Genomic DNA, 27,173 nt, shown 5'->3' with positions numbered 1-27,173 from the left:
TACATAACATATTTTTTAAGATTTTAAAAATTTTCAGTACTTGATAGTTTTATAGCATGTTAGAAATGGGCACTGTGTGTAATTTGTAAAATAAGGTATGTCTAACAGTAGACGTCAACACGCTAATGATGATGATGATCTATGAAAAATGGCTTGTACCATATTATATGGGAGTCATAAAGTATACAAATGAATAGTGAATGATATAATAATTAATGTGCCATTTTTTACCACAGAAACTGAAACACATTATGTTTATACGCACTTTTTACATAACAATTTGACCGTTGACAGTGCCGACAGCCATATATCTAAGTGTTATTTATCTTATGAACGTTGTAATAAATATTTCTAAGTCTGATACTATATGTCTTACAACATCTCAGAATCTTCAGGCTCTGAACACGAGATAATATATTGCTTCAGCTGAACAAAATGAGGTGCTTTATATATGAAAGGAGGTAAACGTTGGCAGGTACTTATTTCTTGTTTGTTATTTCACTTTTTTGTATAACCAGTTTAAGCGTATCATTATATTTAAAACTGCGATTAACCAGCCATTATAGTCGAGCAATATTCTCGTAGAGCGAAGACTGATTTTTTTGAATGCGGTCCCCAAATTGTTTGCCGATCGTGGAGATAACGACAAGCCCTTAAGGCATCCTTCTTAAGGGGGCGGATGATGACAATGCAATGGCACAATAACTGCTATTGTGTATGAGTGCTGTACAAGCTTATTATAGAAAAACTCTAGTAGGTATTAGGTACGTGCTACGAATATTTTGTTGGATCCACCAAACGATGTCTTCTGTACAAACATGAGCTTTTATGATATAACAAAGAAAAAAATGCTGATTTTAAAAATTTTCTTTTGACTTTTTAGTTGTGTTGAGTTGGATATTTGGTATTATGTGTATACTACTACTTTTATGTTTCTAAGAAATTGTCTGAATAGAACGGATCAGTAAAATTATATTGTAAAGGTTCATTTAGGTATAATGTCAAGGTACGAGTCTTTGAACTTCACTTCAATTCTAAGCACGTAGCTATCAGTAGCGACCTAAGTTCCTTTACTCGATTACCTAATGGCCGTAGGCTGGGCTTATCGTAGGCTTCTTATGAGGAACTTAACTGACGAAATGTCAGTGTATCTGACCACTCCTTTAGAGATTAATGGCGTCGATATGGGAAATGGACTTCCATGGTGTCATTACTTTTTACTGCTACAATTAAAACAAAATATATTTGACGGCGCGGTACCAACGTGATGGAACCACACCGGGTGACCGGACATTATTCTTGCTACCTCACCGTGAATACAAACGACCAATCTCCTACTTTAAGCCCACTTTTTGTGAGATAGAGATAGAGTTATACGGGAAATATAGTCCCATCCTTTTTCCTTAACGCTCCATTTTCCCTTCATAGCAGTGACGGCTTAAAAACTTTTTAGTCCAAACTGACTAATGTGCAATACTTACGCAGCAATGTTATTCATTGGAAGTACTTACAGAAATAATGGAATATCTTATGTTCTTTAGACTGCAGCTGTGTGGACTAAGTATAGATTGATTAATAGTCCTGTAGTCCGCTCTTGTTATAAAATCAATAAATTTTAATGGTAGTACTAAAGGGCTTAGTATCATCACACTTATTATTCTTTAAAGGCAAAAGGCAGTGTAGAAAAACACCTTTATTTACCTAATGGAACTCTAAGTTTTTGTCAGTTATTATTTCGACGTTCTTGAATTTTATATATGTATATGGGTTTTTGAAGGGACTCATATCTGTTCTTCGGTTAAAGGTTTAGCCTTGGGCTAAAAGTAATGGGATGTTCTGCATTTTCCTTCTGGAAATAATAGGCGTGCACTTAACGATACAAGTGTATCGAAACAAGAAACGGGATATTGTGTTTTCTGTTATAATGACTGCAAGTCGGTGTAGAGGCTGTTGTAGGTTTTTCAGCAAGCCGTGCGATGCGTATCCTTTAAATTTTCGATGATGAAGTCTTCTGCCACTGATGGAGATTATAACAAACTGCTTCTAAAGACGGAGGCCTTTACTCAGCAGTGGATTCCTTCCCAATCCACAACACTTAAATTCCTAACCCCCAAAAGGCCGGCAACGCATTTGTAACGTCACTGGGGTTTCAGATGTCCATGGGCGGTAGCGATTGTTTACCATCAGGTGATCCGTCTGCTCGTTTACCGGCTTATACCATAAAAAATGGACGTATTCTGGCTTGTGATGAAAATACCTATAGGAGAATCCTAGTACACCAGGAAACTGAGATTTAAAATATGCGAGGATGGTCCTTGAATATTCATGACTTATATTTGGTGGACAATAGTTGTCGATGGAACCCTTTATTGTGTTGGAAAGCCAACGAGATTAGGAAGTGAAGGTTTCATTCTTATCAGAATTGACAAGCGTTACTTATGAATATTAATAAGAAAATTTCACTCTTGATCGCGTTATTGTTGTGTAGTGGTAAACAAGTTAGGTTTTGTTATAATTTCCGGGTTTTATCTTTTATTTGAAATAAATCGACTGCATGGTTGGCGCGGTGGCTGGGCAACTAGCTGCCGCGCAACGTGTAGCGGGTTCGATTCCCGCACGGAGCCACTCTTTGTGTGATCCAGAAATTGTTGTTTTGGATCTCTATATCATGTGCATGTGAAATTGTATGTCTGTAAACCCACACACGACACAGGAGATATGTTTATATGTTGTCTATGTTTAAAGCATTTTTTTTGTGCTATGAGTGATAAGGTAATAGACACGTGTGACACATGATTCCTTGTGATTCATGACTTAATAAATACGTAATTGGACCTCTGGTTACCATTCGGGAAAATGAAACGTAATACTCATTATACGCGCGATGACATCTTGTTTTTCTTCAAAGATGTGGGTGGAAGTGTATATTACAATATTTTTTTGCGCGTATTGCTATTAGTCCCACGTAATAGAAGATGTGTTTTTTTGCACATAAATCAGACTGAAAGCTAGTCTCCCGAGGAAAACTACATTAAAATTTCGAAACGAAAATAGAAAAAAGAAACTATGCCTTTGTAATTTTGTAAACGTACAGTAAACTTTATCGGAACTGGCATTTAGTAAACATTTTGTGTTTTTTTTCAAACGTTGTGTAAAATTAATATTTCATCAATCATGTATGTCCTTTTTTTTGGGGGGCAAATCATGGCTTCTCCCGCCTTGGGCGAGGCGAGAGGGAGTGTCAGACTCTTACTGACTAAAAACCACCCCGTTCCTTCTCTTGCTTTTCGAGCCGGAGCCCCGGTAAACCCGCTAGGTAGTCTGCTGCTCGGGATCAAATCATGTATGTTCTAACAAACACAAACCATAGGTACGTATTTGTTGACCACAATTCGTTCACGACTGGGCTTGAGCCTCATCTACATAAGAGGGTCTGCCATTTGTCATAATCTCTACAGTAGAACACAATAATAGTTTCAACTGCGAGAATCAAATCCTGGGCACGTCCTAGCCGCAACGTGTGGTTTGCTTATAATATCACGCATTTGGTGTCGATATATTGCTTGCTTTAGATCCTAGGTGAATTGGTAATTTTATATGTTCTTTTTTTAAGGGAGGAAATCACGTCTTGGGTGATGCAAGAGGGAGTTTCAGACACTTACTGATTAAAAATCACTCCGTTCCTACTGCTGTTTTTCGAGCCGGAGCCCCGGTAAACCCGCTAGGTAGTCCGCAGCTCCGGAAAAAAACATATATACTGATATTTTTAAATTCCACGTTTCCTCACAATGTTTTCCGTCATCAGCGTATTGGAATATAAACAGAAATCGTATTTATAAAATGAAACATGAACAATCGACACTGTTGTACAGGTAACAATTATTTTCGTCATGTATCGGATGAAAAATTTTCAATTAAATCAGATATTACATATTCATGTTAAATATAAAATTTATATTAAGTGAGATAGCAGTTTGTGTTTAATTGCGTCTTTTATTTCAACGAGTTAAATATTTTCTGGTTGTTACTGTACGTAAAATTTTATTGAACACATTATAAATTGATACAACGTTTTATAAATGAGAGATATTTTATTTTAGGTACTGGAATATAAGAAACGTAAGTGAAGACATTGATTGATTTCAAAACTTTTGGTAATTTTATAAACAGGATCGAATCCGAGACTTTCTACTTAAGTAGGGAGAAAGAAATAATATTAACAGAAATCTCGTAAAAAGCATTTCACGTTAGAAAGGTATAGTCAAAATATATGATTTTCTACGATAACACGTAATGATTTGAAACACGAAATCGCATACTTAGTAGCGATTTTACTTAATTATCCTAACTCATCAGCACTTTAGCATAGGTATTTTTGTAGGCATGGAATATAAAAATTAATTTGAATGTTAAATAGAATCCTGTGTAAGCAAAAAGTATGTAAACAATCAGAGCAGAGGGTTTAATAAAGCTGTTTGGTATAGGGAGCTAGTGAGCGAGTCGGGCGAGAGTTTCATTGGGCAGTTTTCCCGCGGTACGAGAGCCGTGCCGCGTTTGTTCGCCCGCCTTAGTATACTTGTTGTAGGGCAGATTGAGACTCGTGGCGTGCCGAACGCTCGTCTCCAACCTATCTCATAACAACCCAGATTAACTTCTACAAAAAGTTACCGTGAATGTGAATTATAATATTTTCTCTTTTTCCGTTACAGTATTTTTCCGTTATCCAGTGGTGTTTACAAGTGCTTCAGATTTTGTTTAGACTGTTTATGATTGCAAAGTTTTAGTTCGAGAGTTAAATACTAGTAAGTGACTGAATCTTCGAATGCATCGGAACTTTGTACGTATATTTTTAGTATTTTTTTTTAGTAAACTAGTTTGAAGTGTAGTTTGATTTGCTGCACAACGATATACTTTTTAAAAATATGGTGACGGTTTTTTATTGTGTAACGTTTTTTTAATGTATCGGTACCTAATCTATTTATTTCTTTCTTTATTATTTTATGTACACACAATCATACATAGACATATAATGGTACTACATATACCTAGGAATTTCTTTCTAAATACCTGTGGGAATCTAGTTTATTTCTAAAAAAGATGTTGACCTAAAAATCTTTCAGTGTCTGAACTCAATGATTTGCTATGTTGTGGAGTTGTAACTAGATTATTTTTCTACTCGCCAGCAAATCGATTGTCCTTTACTACTTCCCATAGACTCTGTTCTGTTCATTACAGTTTGAGTGCAAGCGTAATGATGTTAGCCGAGCTACACAGTGTTGCTAGTTAGTACGTTGCAAATATAGTTTACCAGAGATTTTTGTTCCTTAAATAGGTAAGGTAAGTACTAGAATAACAGTATAGAAAAATATGATTTATGTTCTGACACATAAGTTAAAATTTTCAATACCTCGTAATTATCTGGTATATAAATAAAGTATACTACATTTAATAAAGTATACTATAAGTTTTAGATCGGGCTTCAAAAATAGGCGTCATGTTAATTTCAGTCTAGTAGTTTCTGTCGAATTTAAAGAATTACAGAAACGAAAATAGTTGTAGAGATAATTATGTTGGAAATTAGTTTTGGAACTAAATTAACTAAATTGGTTGTAGTAATTTACGCGATAATTTTAGTCAATTTGTAGGTATATCAATCACTAAGTAATTGCACAGTGGAGCAGTTTCCTTTGTTAAATTCGATATTTGTTTACTAAAAGGAAATTTATTGTGGCAATAAATTATTCTATGAGAATATAGATTCTTGGTATAGTAGTCGCTAGCACGATTTTCTGGCGTTATGGCTTTATTTGATTCAAACATTGCTAGTAGTTTTATTTTATTTGAAACTTGGAAGTGTGAAGCTGACGGCAGTGACAGCGTTTAGTTCAATTTGCATCACAATATACGTACTCGCTGTATCGAACTTGGTTACAATTCTCAAGTGAAATAAATTAGTTATTGAGTTTCATATTTAGTATTACAAAACTATATTCTGTACTAATATTCGTAATATATAAAAAAAAGCTTTTACGACCTTACCAAGAGGTAAATAGAAAAGAAACATGTTCCACTGCAATTTTTTTTTAATATTTCATTCTGACTTTTCTGTATGATTACCTATCTCAATGCTTATCTATATCTATACATATTTATGTAAACACCAAAAAATACGATTAGGTATACATTTTCAACGCTGATATTAATAACAATATCTAGAAGTATAGATTCGCCAAATGAATTAAACTTTCAATTCAAAGGTTTTCCTAACAAATACTAATGAAAGCAATAATCGACTTTGAGAACTTGAATTTAAGACTTGGTTTAACTTTGAACAATGTTAATCCTGTAACAAATTCTTATGTATAGTTTGGTGGTTTCAAGTGCTTCCTTAAATTGATTTCGTGCTAACATTATTAGATGGATTCATTAATCAAAGTCTGTGGTTTCGCTTTGCGCGGGTGCCATTTTATTTCCTCTTGGGTTTTTTCCCCAACTAGGTTGAAATTAAAATTGAATTGTATGGCTGGCTATGCTATTCTTCAGAATTAGAAAATGTATAATATAGCATTGTTGCAGTTGAATTACATACTCGTAGCATACATAATTATAATTATTATTTTTTATTTAACTGTATGTTACGAGTTCTCCAGAATAAAAAAAAGGTATAGTTGCAGTCGTTTGCTGATAGCAAGTTTGATTGTTGAGTATAAAGGCGTGAGTTCGATTCTAGTTTTGGTATAGTAGCCAAGAAATGGAAATTGTGTTACATAAATGGAAAACAAATGCGTGTTTTAGGAATGAATTTTGCTTAAGGTTATAATGACATGTTTTAAAATAATGACCTTTACTCTTAAGAAAGATTGTTACTCAAAATGTTGTATTAACATTGAGAAACGTACTTTCGTATTGTTTTGCAAGTTAATTGTAGAAACCTTTGAATGAAAAGTAATGAAATATTTCCTTAAATAAAGTTTTTGTATTACGGGAACTTTTCCTCAGTCGTTTGAAGTGGTGGGAGAGAGATGAATTTTACTCTTTTATAAAAGTTGACTTAATTCCACTGTAATTTTGACTCGCCATGATTAGTGATTACAAAGTTTTCACCCAAATTTAAATGAATGGAAGGATTTTTACTTTTGGCTGCAATTGTCTAGCAAGGGTTTTAATTTCGTGGTTGGTTAATACATACATTTTTATTTTATAATACAACGGCATTTGAATTCATTGAGGTATAGACGTAGTTTCTTATCAGCTTGAAACCTATTGATATAAGTATATGTACGTACGTATGTGAATTGTAACTAGCCAAAACAGGGTGGGTCTCTGAAAACATCTGCGCAGAATGTAAGTATGATGGTATGTGAGGATCTGTCACATAATCAAAGTATCAATCGTTTTTGATCTCTCTAGTATATTAAATTACTTAGCAATCATAAAACCTTGTATGAAACTAAACATTCTTTCTCGTTATCTCGTCGTTAAAATGCCAAAGTCTAAATGATTTGAAGCGTGGTTTATTGTAACTTTGCTCACATACCTATCTCGCTGATTGATAGACGTACCAAGCAGACATGTTCAAAGGGTATAAAAATACGTTCATTTAAATAAATATATATCTGTTTGAAGTAAGTTCTTGTCCTTGAGTTGGAATTTGCAAACTAAACTTTTGATTTAGCAGAGATATTTGGGGATTTAATATCAATAAGTAACTTTGTCAATAAGGAATTAGTTTAGAAGGAGATCAATTTACATTCTCCAGACCTCGGGTTGGTCTGTGATCATTATGATATTGACGTTTTTCTCTTGTTTCTTTTCTTTTTTTTTATTATCGCCGTAACACATGGTCACTTGAAACACAGAGGCGTTACAAGTGCGTTGCCGGCATTTTGGGTGTTAGAAATTTAAGGGTTGTTGGGGAATCGGGAATTGGGAAGATTGGGACTCTGGGTCCTCACTCACACAACGAAACACAACGCAAGCGTTGTTTCACGTCGGTTTTCTGTGAGGTCGTGGTATCACTCCGGTCGAGCCGGCCCATTCGTGCCGAAACATGGCTCTCCCACACTTCCGTTTCTTTTGTCCTGACTAATACAATGTAGGCACATATATCAACTTATCACTCATTAGGTAAGTATATGCACTTATATATACAAAATACGTGGCGGAACATCCAAATCCCAGCTTTTACAATACACATACATAAGCGTGTAATAAGTGTATATAGAAAAGGAATGAAATGTAAATTATAAACTCGTGTGCTCCTAATGGGAGCGATTTGTAAACATCTTTCAAGATTTCCAAACTTTTATCATTTCGTTCCGAACGTCTATATAAGTCTACATCTACATACATCGTTGTGGTTTTATACATGGCGTGAACTGAACGCTCCCGAAAAATGCTACAGTTTATTTTGTGTTTATAATAGGGTAGATGACTAATTTATATTTTAAGGTCCGTCTTGTAGATTATTTTAAAATATTATACATGTATTTTTTATTTTCTTACGGAAACAAATACTTTCGAAGATATATCGATTTGAAATATCGTGTGACGTCACTTTAGAGTACGTTTTATACTGAAAAGTGCCGTAGTTAGCTCCTAAACTTTGATTCGATTTATCTAAGTGTTGTTACTTTTTTATGACAAAATAAAAAAAAAATACGTGTCTAATATTTTTTCATTACCTAACTGACGGACTAATTAGTTTTTTTTATTTTCATACCTTTTATTTTCATCATCCCTATTGTAATCGTTTTTGTTTTCATGTTGTTCATGCAACATCAGCTGCAAAAATAAACATTAAATACCTTTTTTTTTAAATTAATCTCATGTTTTACATTTACCTGTTTGCAGTGTTTGGGAGCGTTCCGTTTACACCCTGTATTTGTAGTGCTATGCCACATAGGAGTATTTACATACCATCTTTTAAAGAATAGGGATGTAAACAGGGTATGAAAAGGGCAAATCCTTTTAGTCCTTCAATTAATTACGTATGTATATTTTTGAATAATGTAATGCGTACATTAGAAAGTGAATTAAAATTTAGTAGTGGCTGGCTGGCTACGTTACTTTTATAGAGTATAGTCGTTTTTTTTTTTTTTTTTTAGTAAAATCTGAATAAGGCTAATTTATATCGATATATTTCTTATTAATCTAGCACTTGGTCTTAAAAAATAGTCTGTAGCTCTATTTTACTTTGAAGTAGTTAGCCTCATTTACGTTCATTCATGTTTGATGTTTCACTAATACATTTAATACTCTAATAATTTTTGATATTTAAATAAAATGTTCCAATGAAATAAATATTTAATTAATCTTTACATGTTGTATTCGAGCGGCCTTTTGAATTTTATCCATTTTGCTTTTAAAGAACAATACAATGAAACGAGCTCAATAGAATCGGATACTATGTTAACTGATTCTGTGGGTACAGTGAAAGTAATTAAAATATGCGAAAAAAGGCTTCAATGGCCGCTCGATTTTTTTTTTGGAATATAATTAATAACGATTGTGAGTGCGGTTTTGTTCACTTAAATACGGGTTAAGAAGAACGTTTCTAATTCCCGAGTGAGGCGAAGTATTATTGAGATTTTCGAAATTACTAGAGGTTTGATTTGTGTCTACATAGCACTCAAACTCAAATCATTTATTGCATTAATGTGTACATAGACATGCAACATAGTTGGCTATATGTTGGTACTAAGTAAGGATAATTAAATTTGTATTAGAGAAACTAAAAGCCAAATATCACGTCGAAAGAAATGATAAAACAAAAACATAAATCAGTTCTTTCAAACAGAGGACCTTAAATATTTTAGATGATGGCGCTCGATGTGTGGTAGTCAGAACGCGTCTGGTATTATGGTCGGGCGGTGAGCCACCCTTGCTCGCCGCACTCTTTGGCTCGGACCGCTAGGTCGTATCGCAAGATTTTCAAGCACTATTTTAAGGTAACCTAACCTGTCTACGATCACGACGAGTAGGTCGGCAAGATATTGTGTCTGAGATTTTATAAATAGGTCCATCCCAGACCAAAGTCACTCCAACTTTGCCATTGAACCAGCAAAAATACCCATTCTTTATGGGGGCTTAGGCTTATAAAGAATATTCGATGTGTCCGAAACTGGTCGGTTTGACCAAAAAGCCAAAAATAACATCAATTATTATACCCAAACCGGCGTTGTAGGCGTAATATCAATTTCGAGCAATTTCCCCCATTTCTAGCGTCTTACTCTCGACCTAATTTAGATTATGGGCCAATAATATCGCAGTTCTCTCGGACGATTAAGGAAAGTGATTACAATGAAACACTGTTATATTTTACTCAAATACTTTTATTATTGACAATATAGTTTGTAATTTAAGATTTTAGTTCTGTATAGCTTTTGCCCGCGACTTCGTTCGCGTGGAATAGTGACTTCCGGCAAATTTTTGGTTTTAACCACATAGTTCCCGATCTCGCGGGATCTCTTCAAAAATGAGATGTGGAAGATATTCCAGGGAACTCTTCAAAAATCAACATAATGAGCTCTGCGTTTGAATTTAATAGATGTATACTCACTTAGGGCATTGAAAAAATAGTTTAAAAACGGACTTAAACTAACTTAAAACTAAAGAAAGCTACGAATTACGAATTTATAACAATTAAAAAAGAAACTATATTACAACCTATCCTCTATGCTATAATAACCAAGCTTAAACTAAATAATTTAAAAGAAACGACTTAAATCTAATCTAATTAAAAAAAAAATTAGACTTACAATTTTATTAAAAAAACTAACTACAGTAACTACTAATAATCGATATCAAACTAAACCTACGTTAAATAGTTTAACCAAAAAACCAGGAAAACCCAACAAATAAACTTATTAATTGACAAATACAACGAAACCAATTTAGAATATACGAAACAGCAGGACCACTACAGACAAATAATCATACGACTGATAATACACTTTTTCTACGATAGTACCGAAGCGCTCGGCCGATACCCAACCAAATGAATGTAACGAAACCATAGCGCGATCTATTTCGATCCCAACGCCATCTATCGAGGATAAAGACAACTTGGATTATTTATTTATACTCCGTTCGGGCATTTTCTTTGTACTAAAAGTTTAATTATATTGATATTATTTTTTTCATACCTTTTTACTATTTATTTACTTTTTTTCGATGAATTAAAACAATAACATGAACCGAAGTCGTGTAACGATCGACATAGAATTATCTATACTCCGTTAGAGCATTTTCTTTGTACTAAATGTTTTATTATATTGATATTATTTTTTTCATTTTTCATACCTTTTTACTATTTATTTACTTTTTTTCGATGAATTAAAACAATAACATGAACCGAAGTCGTGTAACGATCGACATAGAATTATTTATAAATAATTTATTTCTTATTTTTTGATTTTTGAAATAAAAATATATCTATGTCCTTTCTAAGGTTCTAAACTATATCTGTACCAAATTTCAACCAAATCCGTCAAATAGTTGCGGAGATTAATGGTATAAGCATAGAATGTTCGACGTGATTCTTTAATTTGACATAACTTTTTTATTTATGAACCGATTGACATGAAACAAACACTAAATGTAAATTTAAGCATCCCACAATATATTCGTGAAAACCGCATCCAACTCGGATCAGCCGTTTCTGAGATTAGCGCGCACAGACGAACAGACAAACAGACAAACAGACAAACAGACAAACAGACAAACAGACAAAAAAAAAGTTAATTACATTTTTGGGTTCGACATCGACATAACAATAACCCCTGCTATTTTTTTTATTTTTATTTTCAATGTACAGACAGCACTTTTCTACGATTTTATTATATGTATAGATTATGTATGCATTATTGTTGATACTTCCTACATTGTATGTTCCCGTGAAACCTTTGAGAGTAATCTACGTTCTCATTTTATTTGATCATGATCGATGTGCCTCACCTTGCTCAAGCCTTCTTCAGACCCTATTGTTACTCTATCATTGTGAATAAATTATTTACCGACATACGTGCGTCTTGACTTTGATTGAATTCCTTTATTTTCAAAATGTATTGTATTTGTTGTCTGATCGAGTGGGTCTTTTTATAAATGGCTTCAAAAAAAGGAGGTTCTCAATTTGACTTATGTGTAGGTATGTTTGTGCGCGATTATCTTGCTTTTTACTGAACCGATTTCGATGCGGTTTTCAGAATAATATTTTTCAGACTTAGGAGAATGTTTCAGGTATACTAACCGACTTAAAAAAAATGAGGTTCGCACTTTAACATGTGTGTCACGAATTGTCCGCGATTAAGTTGTCGGTATTTTAACGTAGTTTTAGAATCTATTTGTGTACAACTTCACTTTCTTACTTAATATACATTCGTGTGTGATTTTCTACAGAATTTATTAACGTTATGCAAAATAGTGTTTGCTTTTGTTCCATATTATTCAAATGAGCGCATATTAAACATATACAAATAAACTCACCCCTTATTACATGGGACTTTTAACGCAAATGGTGAAAAGTTGGTGTACATTGTATAGCGACATTACGTACCGTAATGTGCATCTCTGTCTACATAAATGGCGTGACGTTGCATACAAATAAGGTGTGGGTAAAATATTTACTTTGAATTTATCGGAATGCAACGCGGATAAATGCTGTTCCCTTTAAAAGAAAAATATTTTGCTTAAAAAATACTATCCACAACTTCACACTATTACGTTCACTCACACTCTAGAGTATGAATAATCGTTTACTAATCTACTTGTGGCAGATATCAAAATCTTGCTTAGAATTGTGTGACAGACTGAGACTGAACTAAAAGCATATGTTCTTTCTTGGCACGAGGCACTGAAGTGACACTACCACTAGACGATACACACTCTTGTTGGATTTTCTCGTTGCCGAATTGAAAATATGATACTTTTAATACATTGTTTACATGTACCAACAATTTACACATACCTATTTACTCTTCTATTACTAAGTGATTGACTGACAGACAGCACACAGCCGAAACAACTGGACCTAGGAAACTGATACTTATCATGTTTCTTGGGGAGTGTAGGGGAGCACTAAAAGAGAATTTCCCTAAATTCCTACACGATCGGTAAAACGGGAATCCACTATTTGTGCGTAGTGTTATGTACAGTAATTATTACTGTATGTTATGAACCAATATAATTGCTGTAAATTAATGACATTAGCAATAACCCCCGTCGTATCCGCGCTTAGGCTAATGTTATAAAAGGGCAATTACATGTCGCCCGAACTGTTCAAGCTCATTATTAATTTCATATCACTTTTAATTCAATTATTGTCACACGTGTCATAGTCTGTCTCAGTTTGTCTGTGTAAAAACTTTAATTAAATAAATTAGTCGTAGCAGTAATTAAAGTGTTTTTTAAGGATCAACGGAACGTCATCCTATCTGTAGAAGCTATATCTTTATAATTTTAATAGATAAAATAAGACTGTTATGAAGTGTAAATCGACTAAATACTCGGTCGAAGACCCAGTTCATTTGGCGTGGTAACACGGTTTCTGAGCTTTACAACGAGATCAACCCTTGTGCTAATTCTTAAGGAGTAATCCTTTTAAGTTCTGGATCAGACCTAGCTGTCATATTTTGTTCATTAGGTCAAGGGTTGTTGTATGAATGAAATCATCCCTCTAACTCCCATCAGATAAGTTTGAGGGTCGCGTCGCATTGAAACAGCGAAACGGGGGCACGATATTAGTTGTAAAGAAAGTAAATTAATGTAGACTGTATTTCAAAGTGAAGCTTATAATCTTGTCCTTAAAATCTAGAATTCATTAACTCGGTGAGAGTTCTAGGGTATTAAGTTTTACAAAATTTTATACACATGTTGCTACGCGGTTGAGATAAAAATAGTTATAACTTTGCGTAGTTGCTTTACCAAAAGATCTTGAAATAAGTAGATAAAATATTTCCGTGAATTAAAAGCTTATTTTAATTAATTTTGAATTTGAATTTCTTATCAGTTGATAATAATTTATGCCAGGCTTCACCCTTCAAAGGATGCTTTAGGAATATTTACTTGCGGTTGCCTAGAAGTGTCGTGGTGGCCCGGAGGTTTAAGTCCCGCTTCTCATGCACAAGGGTGCGACTTCGAAACTTACCAACCGCAAATACCAATGTGACGTTTTCCGAGTTATATGTACTTTCTAAGATTATTTAGACACCACTGACAGACGGTGAAGGAAAACATTGTTAGTGTGTGATTTCTAATTATAAGTTTGGAATTGCCAACCCGCATTGTGTAAACGCGGTGATTAATGCTCAAACCTTCTTCGTGCAAGAAGAGTCCTTTGGGCAGCAGTGGTCACTTATAGGCGTTTGTTGTGCCTGGAAGATACACGTGTAATAAACACTGTTGTCTATTTGCGTGTTAATATAATTCAAATATCTCTACAAACAGTATAGGTATTATATGTTACGGTTTGATAGTAATTAGTTCGTAGATAGTTTCAGTAGTAGGCGTAGAACACCACGGAACGGTTCTGTAGACTACATAATTACGTAGAAACAATAATAATAGGTCTCAAAGGTACAATGTCAAATTTTCATGCAAATATTTGTAAACAACACTGACTCATGTTGATTACAGGGTGAAAAATGCCAAAAGAAAATTGTATATTTTGATACAGTCATTAAGTCGTTACATTCATAGCCAAACAGTACTAAAAATATAAAAGAATATCAAAACGTCGCGGTACGTTAAACACAAGTTGAAAGGAATTTTTCGTCGTCCGATAAAACGATAAAGAATGCTCGTAAAATAGGGTAGTTATTAAACTTATTAATACGACGCCCAAACGGTCAGTAGCTAGCACGCTTTTCTTAGTGAAACTGCCAATAAGAGACGCTATTAAAACAATTCTATCAAAAAGTATATTGGTCATAAAATTATACCGGTCGTAAACTGAACATCAGTAAGTTGTGTTTATTGACAAATTGTATTTTGAAAGGACCTATCTCCACAATGAATAATTCTTCGATACATCTACTACGACAGCTTACTTGACGTCCTTGTCACTTAAAACCTTCGGCATAAAGAAATAAGATTGCTTATCCATTTCGACAGCAGTAGAGTGTTGTTTCAGAAAATTTCGAATGTTTATGTGCCATCCTTTGGCAAAATAATCTCGACTATAGAACTGTGATTTTTAGTTTGAGGAAATCAAGGGAAAACGGGAAAGATTTACGTCAAAAGCTTATAGATCTTTTTACACAGAGCAAATTCCGACGGACGGCGCTACGTCAAAAGCTTATAGATCTTTTTACACAGAGCAAATCTCTTTATAAGAAACATTTTCAGTTGAAAAGCATTTTTATACGAGTCCGGGGTTATTTACACGTGTTTGTACGGTTGCTGTACGAAACCACATTGCGAAATACGAAATAACTGAGAATTACGAGGAAAGTAGCGCAGTATGGGTCTTGTAAACGTACGTCCGAATATTTTTACGATGCTGTCGTTGGGAATACATAGAGCAGTTTCTGTTTTCATTTTAAATAACAATGGTACAAAAAGTACTCCGCAGAAATGAGATTGGGGGCTGAACAAAGTTTTGGACAGATTAACTAATTGACAGAGTGCGTCCTTACGCGAACACGACAACTTTGTATTAACAGATTAGATTCTGGGGTTTAATCTGTGTTTGCAGGAAAATCCTTAATGGAACTTCGACGCTACTCGATACTTATTTTATCAAAGTGAGAGGTGCATGAGTACGTTACTTTGGGCATTGTATTAAGTGCACAGAAATGTATGTCATGTAAGCTCAATGAAACAAGCCGATTTACTTTATACAAGTATATGAATATTACAATTTCTCAGTAGTAGTAGCACAAAGTCTGGAATTATGTACATTGTATAGCGGCATTGCCGTAATGTGAACCTCTGCCTACCGCACCAGGAATAAAAGGTGTGACGTTGCATTGAGTGTATGAAAATTACATAACACCGAGACGGATGATTGCTTTTTGTATATTTTTAGTTTTGTGTATTTGCATTTTTTCAATGTGCCAGGCATGTGTCAAATAAATAATAAAAAAGAGGAATGGTTAAATACAATAACACAGTGTATAGGAAGCGTATTGGTAAACAGCTTCACATGTGTATTTGCAATCGCTTTTAATTAAACTACTAGCAAAAATGACGTCGGAATTATTCACATGTACTATATGTACATAGATTATTTATTTAACACTGCTATTTAAAATAGCATTTTATTTTAACAAGAGCACAGCAAATATAGCTCTTATTATTATTTCTTTATGATTGCTTTTCCCAGATTGCCACTGCCATAATTTATCTTCACAAGGCCCTCTTTTGAAATACCCTTTTTAGGAAATCACAAAGACCCTTACAAGTTTTATTGTGGATGTGTAATTACTGGAAAATAACTACTATTTACGCTTGTACCACAAGAGCTATTAAAACCTACGTACCTTTTCTTGGCAGGGCAGGAATGTTCATATAATATTTTTTACATGGAAGCCGATATGCATAATTAACAATAATAACTTTATTATGGCATAAGTAGGGGGCAAACTTACGTACCATTTATATTAATACAATTATTTTGAATACAGGTTTCTCTAATATAAAATTAATAAACTAAAATTAATGTTTAATAATAGAAGCTTCTATTATAAGTAATGGACATTTGGGTCTCGATTTCAAGTTTAAAGTACTTTAAGCCTCAGGCACTAAACAGTGAAACCTCGATATGACCAAGTTGGAAGGACTAAGGAGACACCATGCATTGTTATATCAAGGAAAAAAAGCAAGCGCAGACATTTTAGAGCTAGCATTTGCCAGGTGCTAATAGTGCATGAACATCGTTATTACACTGTATTTATTATACTAAGTTTGTTTCGTATGTCAAAACCATATTTACCATTTGAACATGCATTTCGAATATCAACAGCGACTTTCCATTTGGTCAATCAATTTAATTAAAATATCGTATTACGTACAATTACATATCTACAATCAAATTAATTTCGAATCTATTTTTGTTAAAATTCAATTGTGTAGTTGACGTTCGTAGATCACGTTGTTTGTTCCCGGATATTTATTAAATTGTTACTCGTACAAGTTAAATAAGATCGACGACCCACGCATTCTCTACGCAAATATCCGTTTTACATAATCCGACATTTAGTAACTTCTTCGTTGAAGTAAATATGAACGGTGAAGTGGAAACAAACTTGTTAAGGAAAGTTCCAGGGCAGTATTAACTTCTCTTTTGGGGAAATTGAAAACGTATGACCAAACTGGACATTGAGTATTGTTAATAGGGTAGATGACTATTTTTTTATTTAAATGTCCGTCTTGTAGATTTTTTTTTAATATTAGACATGTATTTTTTATTTTCTTAAGAAAACAAATACTTTCAACTACTTATCAATTTGAAATATCGCGATGTCACTTCTAGGAACAATTTATACGTGGAAATACGTCATGTTTTGCTCCCACTCCTAAATTTTAATTTCTTTTATTTAAGTATTGTTATCTGTTATGACAAAATAAAAAAGTGACCAAAATTTTTCGTTACCTAACAAACGGACTAAATAGATTTTTATTTTTTATACCCCATCAGCCCATCCCTATTGTTATTGTTTTGAACGAAACCGTCATTTTTTATTATATGCAAACAACCGTTTGTCCTAACGACTTCGCAGTAAGAAACGCTTAAAATTAGGCCTAAGGGCGCCATTATAATCGAAACCGGTCGAGTAAAACCGAAGTGGAGAGCAATAGAAACAATTATAAACACGAGTGCCCCTCCAGAGTTGGATCTAAACAAATTTAACATTGTATAAAAACATTTTTGAATATGATTCAAAGAATAATCTCCGTCAATGAAGGATTCTCTGAGAAATTTAGAACATCTCTTTATTTATAGAAATACGTAAACATTCTTGATAGATGTTCGACGTTTGTGTTTGCGAATGAAATTGTTCTAATTGCGCGTGCGTACTGTAACGCGGAAAATTCATGAATTTTACGGAATAATAAATTGTGTAACAGTTATTAATACATACATCTCTCTAAGAGAATATTCTGAGAGTATGTGATTGGGTTACGTACGTACATTACCTTAATTCACGTAGCAAGAAGGCTCATCATCTCAATCATAACTGCTTGTCTTATTAAATTCATTAATGTTTATTAATTGAGTTAATTTATAACATTTTACCTCTCGTCTTTACATTATCTGCCTCTGTAGGTACGTTTTTGTTCATGTAAGTTTATTTATGGAACGCATACATACATTACATATAGGTAACTGTAATGAAAAATTATATAAATAATCTTTTTCAAGATAAAAAGGTGTGAATGGAAATAAATCGCGCGCTGACTGCACGGGTTCGATTCTCGCACGGAACAACTCTTAATCTGATCCACAAATCGTTATTTCTGGTCTGGATGTCATGTGTATGTGAACTTGTATGTTAGTAAAAGTACCTACAAACGACAGAGGAGGAAATCCCAGTATGGGGCAAATTAAAAAAAAAAATTGTAAGGTAAAAAAAAAATATAATCCGATCAAAATTAGAGTAGGCAGAGGTGTATAAATAGAAACTTGAAAAGCCTAAAAATAGTTTATCTGAGACAGAAATAGAACTGAAAGAGGTACTTACCTCATTGCAGTATTAGAGATCACTCAACCACGGACGAATAGTAAAATTTCTCAGAATGATTGAATCAAATTAAGATACTTAATTTGAATTGACATATAATACCCTATTGACATAATATATAACGCTTTTATGTACTTGCGGTTGGAAGGGGGAACTCAAGTTTGAGGTTCAGGGATACAATCACAAGTTGGGCAAAGTTCTCAAATTTGAGATTCTCTAAGCAGCATGGAGTCTTGAAACATGGTCGGTGTAACTCGTAACGGGTTAGTCTTACACATGGGACTAATAACCTGCAGGATCCCATGAATGAGGATATATTAGAGTATATTATGTAAAGCTAAACAGATATACATGAGGCATATACATACAACGCGTAGACAATTATTCATTTCTGACGTAGACAAATAGTATAGCTGGTCGAATAGAATAGAAGGACAAAGTAACTAAAAATCACGGTTTACTCACTTAAATTAATGGAAAAAAATTCTTCTAGTTTCGAGTCACGGAGGGACTCTTCATCATAAGCAGCGTGCGCAGACGCGGCGACGTCGCGCAGCCTAATACACGTCGCCGCGTGATTTTAGTTAATTTAGTATGTAGCACGAAAGTTATTATAGAAAGAAGGACCAATGTATGAGATTAACGTAAGTTTGTAAGTTGTCATAAGCTTATTAGCCGATCTTAAGCCCAACTTACTGACTACACAACTTAAAGGAAAGTCTTGAAAACATAATTATTAGGAATCATTATATTAAAGTTTATTTGGTTTGTTATGTGAAAGTCAAAAATGTTGAAGTAAAGAAATTTTGGTAAAGAGAAGGAGGTTCAAGAAAACCTTTAAGGTTAAGTACCTACGATACTTGTTTTGCTTTTTATTAAACTAAAAGATGGACTCGTAAATGAAAAAGAATGCCACTTAAATGACGATATTAATACGTAAGTAAACCTGGGATTAATAAGCTAGTACAATGTACAAGTACCAGAGGAAATGTTATATAACATGATGAGTAAGGGACATGCTCCATATATTATACATCCCAGGATTTTAATTAGTACAAACACGGTATATGGCTCCCTACACGTATAACACATTATGTAGTTCATTACTTAGTATGTACGTTACTAATATTGTCACGGACTGACTAAAACAACGCCTATAATAAATTCTCTTTACTTAGGTAATTTTTATTCGCGTTACGTCTACAATATATTATCAATTTGATCCTAATTTACAACAAAGATAGTATTTCTTCGTGAAAATATATAATGATAATGATAAAATGTTTCATAAAATGATCTAAGGCTTGTTAATAAAATTTCCTGGACTATTCTTGTAGGTACTTCTTGTCTTGAACATTATTAATTTACGGAATAACTACTCTATAAATATCATAACTTGAAATCTATTGTATCTACCAAATATTTTATTTAGGGAAAATATTTAGCTACCTAATGTAAAAATAACTTAAATTAATGTTCGAGATTTTAGTTAAGTAATAATGAATGTAATAAATACCTTCTAGGTTAGTTATTTCGTAATGGAAGGCGTAGAAAAATCTCATTAGGACGCTTCAGTTTAATAAATAGGCGCTAAGAGCATGACTTAGGTATATTAAAAGCATGGAGATCGATGTTCGTTCCTTTATTATTAAGATTTTGACCTAATTATGTTATATCGTGGTAGTCCGGACGATTTAAGACGCCCGTTTCTCTCTATGTAAGATTTATAGCAATAGGCGTTCCATTGTCTTTACCTACACTTATGGGAGACAGGCGTGAGGTTATGTTTGTATGTATGTTGTAAATTGGGAAATTACTCGTACTCGCATTCAGTGTAAGATCATTTTAATTCCTCAAGTTTCCGCTGTTTTACACTCAATGTATGTCATCAAACGGGCCCATCTCCAGTTTCTTTGAGAATATAATGTGCTTTATTACCAGTACGCACATAGATAATGATTTATTCTTTACATTTAAAGGTACTCGCTCTTGGAGCAATTTGACTCTCATTCCTCGAAATGAAAACATTTTTTGAAGATGTTCCTTTTTGATAAATCTCAGTTTTCAAGAGAATCAAATTCATTAAAACCTACCTACCAGGAAAAATGTCAAGGAAACGTTTTTGTGTGAATCAAAATTAAATGTTGCTTAATTTGCCGTTATTATTTAATATTCGACAACCGAGATAAAAATTATACGTTTTGTAAAGTGACACTTGTAAATGTGTGAGGACCTGGTAGTAGGTGGTTGTAATAAATCGAGCATTTTATCTTATGGGGGAGAAGTGATCAAAAATCGCTTCCATTTTTTATTAGAGAAAGAAAGATGTTTTCCTTCCTTATCGAGTGTCTTTGTGGTCGACGTGGAGAATAAAACGGGTTTATGGTCTCTTTTAGCGAAAGTACAACTTATGTTTTGTCGGTCACTTCTTTTTATGGGCGCAGTTTGCTGAAGGAACCCTATTAAATGCCGGAATCGGTATAAATCCGCGTTATTCTAAAGAAACATAGAAGAAAACGATTCGCAATGACACTTATATACAACATATTTTAATATGTCTATGTCTGATTTCATTAAACTCTTTAGGTTCGTTTTTAACTTATCGTGAATCTATTCTAAGTATTTGGTTAATGTATCGAATCATATGACTTATTTTTTTAAATAACGTTATTGCTAAAGCGTATTTCTTCACTTCAGAGGATGGGCAAACAAGGCGTGAATTTATATGTAAGGGTTTTTTACACGTGCGTATTAAGCCAATTAGGAATTACGGCCTACTGTTATGACTCATATAAATTCATGAACATTATTATCATTGCCATTTCATGTTTTAAAGCCATTTCATGTACTGCTTGGGATATTATATGACCACCTCCACCTACAATGAGACTGAAATTTTTATTACGTCATTTTTTAATTATATTTCTTCTTAGAATTCATATACCTTTACTGTACACCGAGGAGTTTTCAAAGTTTAATAATTTAAAATTTTTATTCATTCTCATAATAAACCTTTTTCATATTTAGTTAGTAATTTCAAATTTTGCTAAAATCAGAAATGATGTTCCAAGCGAAGGGAGGGTTGAACTTGGCAACTAAGCCATAGAGCCTTATTAATTAGCATTAAAATTATTCTAACATTGTAGTTTTATCAAAAATGCTAATTATATTACGGAATATTAATTTTGAAGACTAGGCTTTTAAACTTTTTATAAAACCATGACGATCACAGATATCATTGCTGAGATAAAAAAAATTAAAACTGATTACGTCATCAAAATAATGAACGAAAATATATTTTTGTGACATACATTGTATGATATTGTGGCGACACTTGACAAGTGACAGATGCCGCTCATAGACGATCGACGAATAAATCAACGGATGACGTCATAATCCTACATCGCACATACGAAGTTAAAATGCGAATAATTAATATGGATAGAAAATCCCAACGAACAACTGTTGGACAGAAAGCCCGCTAGGCACAATCACTAAGCCAGGTCAAAGGACTCGCCTTTCTTAGGGAAGTTTACTTTCTGTTCCCTAAAATATTGCATGTCTGAAATCTACAACATACCAATAATATTGTCTTAGTTTTATAATAGACAAACAACTGTAGGTATACTATGTGGGTATACTTTCTTTCCTCTCACATTTTGGTTCACATCTTTGAAGAAAAAACAGGGCTAATATTACTGCTTTATGTAATAAAAAGTCCATAAAGAATTTTCCTGTTAGTAAGACTTTGGTTCCCCTCTTGCGGTCCGTTCGTTGTAAACGGGAGCGTACGTAATCTCTTCCGTAAACCCGATGGAAATTGGTATTTTAAGAATTTCGTCTGTTTTTGTCCGTTGTTTTTAGAAGACTGTTCAAACATATGCTATTATTGTACCTATGTCTATATGTATTAAGAGCAAATTGAAATGGCACACTATTTTAGATACGGTACCCTTATTTTTATTATTTTTTAGTTTTATTTATAAACCATTCAATAACGAACTGTACAACAATGACATAAAACCCAATATCAATTTATCAGCATTAGATACTGGACTTTAACGGGTCCCGTAGGAATGGCGGGGTACAGATGCATTTGGGCTACAAACTTAATTATAGAATTCGATCCTTTGACCTTTCGAATGAACAGACGAAAGGTATCTTTGTGTGGACAAGAGTTATTCAATTAACTGCCTTTGGTGTTTGCGCCGAAGGGAAAAACAGTTTCCAGAGCTATTTGTGTTACGTTGTAGGCTTATTCCCAGAAAAAAAAAAGTTGATGAAAGTGAAACATCATCCATGATAGATAAAGTATGTATACATATACTTACGTGTTAATTTATGAATTTCTTAGCTATAAGCGACGATGTAGGAAGTTCCAATTCATAATTGTTCCGTATAATTAATTACGGGTAATCTCGAAATTGAAACTCCCAATTATGATAATGTTCCACCCGAGTTTCCCACATCGATTTATGGACCTCATGTTTGCACTAAGCCTCTCTAAAAGGCACTCACCAAGAGACTAAGTGCGACCGAGAAGTCAGTGTATTGAATTTTGAGAAGTCAAGAACTGCAATCATGGTCGTTATTATGTTATTTAGAATAGCTATTTATGAAAACGGTTAGTTATTGCTAGATATTTATTTGTATTGTTTGTATTCAATCACTTTTGTGAAGAATTGCGGTAAAGTAACCACTTGATACCAGCGATTTTAAATATCCAGTTAAATTCCCGTTATTGTACCGAACCATGACCGCTCATAAATTATATTAAAATTCTGTGCAGAACCACCCCAGTAGAAAACTAGATATAATTCAATATCCCGAGAAATTATTTGACTTGTAAACTGATATTTAATTATAACGGTTCACGGTCCAGAAGAGCAGCACTAGAAAATAAATAATTTATTGAATCGTTGAAGTTGTTGAGTAACTCGAACGTTCCATCTAAGTAAAGGAAAAGTTTAATTAGCTATCAGTTCAATTAACCCGCTAAGTAGTGTAGTTAGCAACCCATGTAGAGATGAGAGGATGACTCAAGTGTTTTAGTGACAGAGACTGCCTTTGTCTACACGTGTAAGTGGGAACATACTTATTGTATGTGAAGATGTGTTAGGTAAGGATACGGTGTAGAAACAATAGGAGGTGTATGTTCAGTATTTGCATACCATATTAATATATAATTTAAACGGAAAATATTACACTTTGGAATGAACATCTAGCTTTATTTGTCAGTGATCAGTGACAGATTGATGTTTTAAAAGTACCTATTAATTAAGGATTTGTTGAAATAATTTATAATATAAAAATACGCTAATAACTTCCTGACGCTATAACTCTAGAACGCACGAACTGATTTCCACGGTTTTGCATTCGTTGGAAAGGTCTCGGGCTCCGTGAAGTTAATAGCGTTCAGGAAAAATTCAAGAGAAATTCACGAAAACAAAACCAATCATTGGTGGCGAAACGAAGTTCGCCGGGTTTGCTAGTATGATATAAAATAATGAAAAAGGCGTTGACTTTGACTTTGTTTATGAGAACAATACATAAATCATAGAAAGATCAAAAAAGTAACAGATATGACTAAAATTATCTAAAAAATACTTCGTTGGTATACAAATTGTCTAGGTGTTTTCACAGGTCATTTAATGCGCAATCATAATTACATTGAAGGCATTCTGGGCGGTGGAAAAAATGTGATTCCACTGATCTCCGCCGTCAGTTTGGAGGCACGTTAAGCCCCAGCTTCATTTAACATCATTAAAAAAACTGGCCAAGTGCGAGTCGGATTCGTGTTTTCCTAACATTAATTTTATTAACGAAAAATTTCAAAGTCACGATTATCGACCTTGATCACTCCTAAATTGTATATTTTAATGTAATTTTAAAATGAAATAAAGTATTACAGGTAAATGTATGAACATTTCATGCGTTAACCCTAATGCCATTATAACAACTATGAAAAAAAAAAACATGAGATACAGCCTGCGAAATCTTAGTGATAAAGTTTCGTTTTTACATCTAGCATAGAAAGTTAAAAACGTTGCCTACATTATTTATTAGTTGTGTATCGGCAATCGCAATGAAACAGTTTTTAGACGAGTCGGTCAAACAGAAGGGGAAATCGGTTGATATGCAACATTCAACAAAACACTCTTGTTTTGGTCTCCGAGCAAACAACTGCTTACCGAGAAGTCGATTAATGATTGCAATCACAACACCTTCATATTCTCGTTCTGAAATCACTTGAATTTCGGTACTCATGACCCTTTCCACAGGCTTATAAAATCATTGATATGGAGTATGTTAGCTATAAATTGAGACCACTCTCTAGTTTCTTGAGTTGTACTGAGAGAATTCCCGCATTCGTTTCCTGATAGGGAGAAAATATTCTCGGTATGTCGCTTTCGAAATTCTAAGCACGTAGTTGGAATTGTGCTTTGGTGTTTGGCTATAAATTCGATCCCTTTATTCTAAAAGAGGGTGAACTCTGTGCACCGAAGCCTATCCATTCAAAAAATAAAACGCGTCATGAAAGCAATAATTATATCGTGAAATATAAATCAAAATTAAGTCCACACACAGTTTAAATATGAACGTTTTGCTTTTGAATGAGATACAAGTTTATAAAAAAAAATTTTTTGCTCTCTGCTTTTGCCTCGGCAAAGGGGGGGCAAAGGATTGCTTGCTGGAAATTTTCTGGAAAATTACTCAGTAGTAGCATGGAGTCTGGAATTGTGCCCAGTATATGGCAATAGGCTTACCCCTTATTACATGGGACTTATAAAACAAACGGTGAAAAGTATAGCGGCATTACGAGCTCATTAAGTGATCTCTGATTGACCCTTCTGGGATTAAAGGCGTGACGTTGCTTTTTTTATTTTTTGAATGCTGAAATAAACTCTTTCAATATTTCAGCAAAGCAGTGCTGGTGTCGTATTTAATTTGTCTTCAACGTAAAATATTATTTCTGTTAATTGGTCTGTAATGATTGAGCTCGTTTATGTTATTATTTTCGTTTTAATGTGGTTACCTGTAGTTAATGTAGGGCTTAATATTCATTGTCAGTACTTAAAATAAACAAAGGCCAAGTTAAATTTATACTTATACCCTTTTCTGACCTTTAAAGGTGACCGTTTGAGTCTTTTTTCTTGTGTTGTAAGACATTTAGGTTGGTTTCTAGATTTTGGCATACCAGAATACTTATTACAATTTATTTGTAAGTTAAATACAGAATACGGTTTACTTAGGTACGTAATTATTTGGAGAAAAACCCTATTAGTTTCATGTCTTCTTCATCATGACCAGCGTTACATGAGGAAACCGTGTTTTGTAATTAATTTAATTTGTCTCACGATAGTTATTATAAAAATTATCTATATGCTATTTGTATATTTTTCTTTGTGGTACCTCATCAATATCTTAAAAATGTCCAGTACAATAGGTATATTGTACTAGACGCATTGGGTATTACTTATAACGAAATATATTTTTACCTTTCTCATTCACCAGACCTCTAAACTGTAAAGGTCAATCCAAGCGCCACCCAAGTTTTAAATCAAATATATTAATAGCGTGAAAGGTTCCCACAATTGGAATTTAGTCTTTCTCAATGCGAGAGGGAGTGGGTCGAGTCCCAACAATCGAGCCCGTTGTGGGTGGATGTCATTCCCGACCGCTGTACTCTAATAAGCCGGTTGACTCAAGGTCACTTCGAAATTGTTGCGAACTTAATTCACAGACAAACACATTGTCTGATTATTAGAATAGCTTCAGAAATTTTAGGCTAATGACAGAAGTGATTGACGGACACCATTAATCAACTTTGAATTATTCCTCCTACCTACAGTTCTTCAAAGAACTTCATAAACTACTTTGATTATTCACAAGTTGCATTCAAACAGAAGTGCTGAGCAACGCCTTTGATAGACAGTCTAAAGAGCTCAGTCAACAGTTTTGTACAAATGGAGAATCGCGTTAAACCTTTAATCTTTTCATCTATGTAATATTTTAGATACGTTTTTTGAGACAAAAATCTTTAAATTGCAATTTTAAAGTGATTACATAGTTTATTGAGCAGATAACTTTTCCATTAAATTAAATTACCCAGTAGAATTAAATCTCATCAAATTAATATTAAAAGGCGTATTAGATTTTAATAAGTATTTTAGAATCGCAATTGAATAATGAATTACATGTTGGAAAAGCAATTTTATATTTTTTGTTCGTAGTTGAGTGGTCAGAAAATGTTGTTTCATCATTGTAATGAAGTATCGATGAAAGGATAAAAGAAAAGCTCGATACTTTTTGTCTGGACGGTTTCTTTGCCCTCTATCAAACACGAGATGACATGTCAAACCTTGATAAGTAACTCACGCTTACTCAAAGCGTTGAAAAAAATATTTTATTAATATATAGCAAAGGCATATTATTGTGTGTAATTTAGTGTAATATCACGCTTGTTTATTTGCGTACGTGGTGTTCGCT

The 27,173-nt window shown here is 33.7% G+C and overlaps 1 protein-coding gene across 1 annotated transcript in view; it reads left to right on the top strand.

Annotated features, from left to right (window-relative positions):
• The first annotated feature begins 4,702 nt into the window (after positions 1 to 4,702).
• Positions 4,703 to 27,173, top strand: part of LOC118268644 (RYamide receptor) — a 74,378-nt gene continuing 51,907 nt past the window's right edge. The window contains exon 1 of the mRNA XM_035583208.2: positions 4,703 to 4,837. The gene's annotated coding sequence lies outside the window, so the exon portion shown is untranslated. The remainder of the gene's footprint in view (positions 4,838 to 27,173) is intronic.

This window comes from Spodoptera frugiperda, chromosome 29, assembly GCF_023101765.2.
Source record: "Spodoptera frugiperda isolate SF20-4 chromosome 29, AGI-APGP_CSIRO_Sfru_2.0, whole genome shotgun sequence".
NCBI lineage: Eukaryota > Metazoa > Arthropoda > Insecta > Lepidoptera > Noctuidae > Spodoptera > Spodoptera frugiperda.
The sequence above is the reverse complement of the archived record's forward strand: the minus strand, read 5'-3'. Positions and strand labels throughout refer to the sequence as shown.